This window comes from Orbicella franksi, chromosome 3, assembly GCF_964199315.1.
Source record: "Orbicella franksi chromosome 3, jaOrbFran1.1, whole genome shotgun sequence".
Lineage (NCBI taxonomy): Eukaryota > Metazoa > Cnidaria > Anthozoa > Scleractinia > Merulinidae > Orbicella > Orbicella franksi.
The window spans coordinates 32,285,720-32,287,913 of NC_138147.1; positions in this window are offsets into that span (position 1 = coordinate 32,285,720).

Genomic DNA, 2,194 nt, shown 5'->3' on the forward strand with positions numbered 1-2,194 from the left:
GGGACCACGAAACCTTCCAAAAAAACGTCGATATCGAAGCGCGTGCAGAAGTTGAGAGGCCGATTTCTCACTTTGTGTTTATAGGACTACTACCCTTCCCATTTGTTCTGACGACATCAGAATTATTGGCCATAAAAACAGTTTGTCTTTGATTTCTCCGCCTCGCGAAACATATGGTTAAGTGATGGGACATGCACTCTTACTGGTATGGGACTCAAGCGTTGGTGCCCGGGAAGTACTCCCTTATATGGGCTATGTAGGTCTGGGCGGTCCCAAAGGGTCTGGTTTTTCAGCCGTTTTGGTCATAAATTGGGTATAATTATCGACTTCTTTCAACAGCAGCAGGGACGTCGGAGCCTCGAGAGCTGGGAGGGGGCTTTATCCACCCCAATTGCAAACAAAAAATACTTGAAATAATAATTTTACAAATATTTCCAGACCCTCTACAAGTAAGCGCCTATGGCGCTCGCTTGTAAACACCCCCACCCCCCCCCCCCAGTTCAAGATACGCTCCTCCATCCCTGAGCAGGGGCCCTTGGTTTTAAACGATAAGCTCCGACCATGGGATTCAATATCACGATGCTCAAGGCTCATTATCAATATTGAAATGAGAAAATCTTGCCAAATCTAATGATCGGCGCGCGCGGGGTAGGGGATTTGCCCTCGGCCCCTGGTAATTAGCCCAGGCGGGGTACTTCCAGAAAAGTTGAGTGGGGGTGTGCGGCCTCCTTCCCAAAACCCTTACCCTATATATGACCCAAAACTGCTTTTGTGCTACCCTATTTATGACCTGACTAAAAATTCGATAGCCTATTTATGACCGTTGGGGCTGACACAGTTGCCCTAAACATACGTTATGAAGGGCTTTTGTTGAAGGTCGTATTGATAATGATGAAAAAGTAGCTTCTGCTAAGAAACATACCCAATTTATAACCAAAATGCGATCTTTTAGACCCAACTTTTGAGATTTTCCCCGTCAAATTTGGCTCAATTTTAGTAGGTGATCAAAGGCCTCGGAGTAGGGTGTCTTCCAGCCTCGCTGGTAAGCTTAGAATTTTTCGAAAAGTTTCCATATTTCGTCAGTCAAAGTAATGAATGTACCTTAAAATTCGTACGAAAACGAAATTCTGTGAGCTGCATTTTAGGCGACGTAGCACGCTTCACAAAATCGGTGAATTTTACCTTTCTGATCACGGTCGGCAACCTCAGTTCGGCCAAAATTCAATTTTGGCTCGTAGCAAAGCAAAAATAAAGAATTGGAAAATAATAAATTGCTTTTATATATATATGTGCCAAACCCTTTTCACTATTACACAGTGTTACTCATTTTGGTATCAACGCGCACTTTTCTGTTTTTATTTACTTCTCTTTTTGAGCTATTTTTTTGTAAAAAAAAATACCTCTTAGTCGGCGCGTTGGGTATGTTATGGACGGGTCAATGGGTGAGTGAGTGAGTGAGAGATGTATGTATGTCACACCAATCAGATTGGATGTACTATGAACAGCCAATCAAATTTCTTGTTGTAAAGGTAAATGGTACGTGAGAAACACGAGGTATGTATAAACACAAGGACTTTGGTAATTGAAAAATAAAGAGTGACGTGTATGTTGCTGGTTTGTGATTTTTAGTCCGGTTTGGAGGCGAGTTTGACAGCTACATAAGTAAATTGGGTTGTTTGAGAGTGCATAATTTTCAGTGTAATGGTGGCTAGTTATGAACGAGATGAGTCTTGAGCTTTGAAGCAGTTCGTGAGTAGTAGGCAAATGGCACGAGATATTTTTATTTTTAATTACAAAGGGTAACTTGATACTTTTGTTTTTCACAAGGAGTTAATTCAATTAGAGGTCGCGAATCGTCGGTTCTATTTCTTAGGACATGTTTTAGAGGAGACGAGACTATTTAGATTTGAAGCAGTTCTAACGTTTAAAATAGTAAGTGCAGGTAACGATTGTTTTGTTCTTATTGCATGCAAATATAACGAGATATTTTTATTTTTTAGTTACAATGGGTAATTTGACACTCTTGTTTTTCACAAGGTAGTAAATTCAATTAGAGCTGACGAATCGTCGCGACTTGTTCTCGCGAGATGTTTGCTATTTTTAGTTACAAATGGTAACTCGACACTTTTGTTTTTCATATGGGAGTAAATTCAATTAGAGCTTACAAGTTATCGTCTATTGTTCCCAGGATATT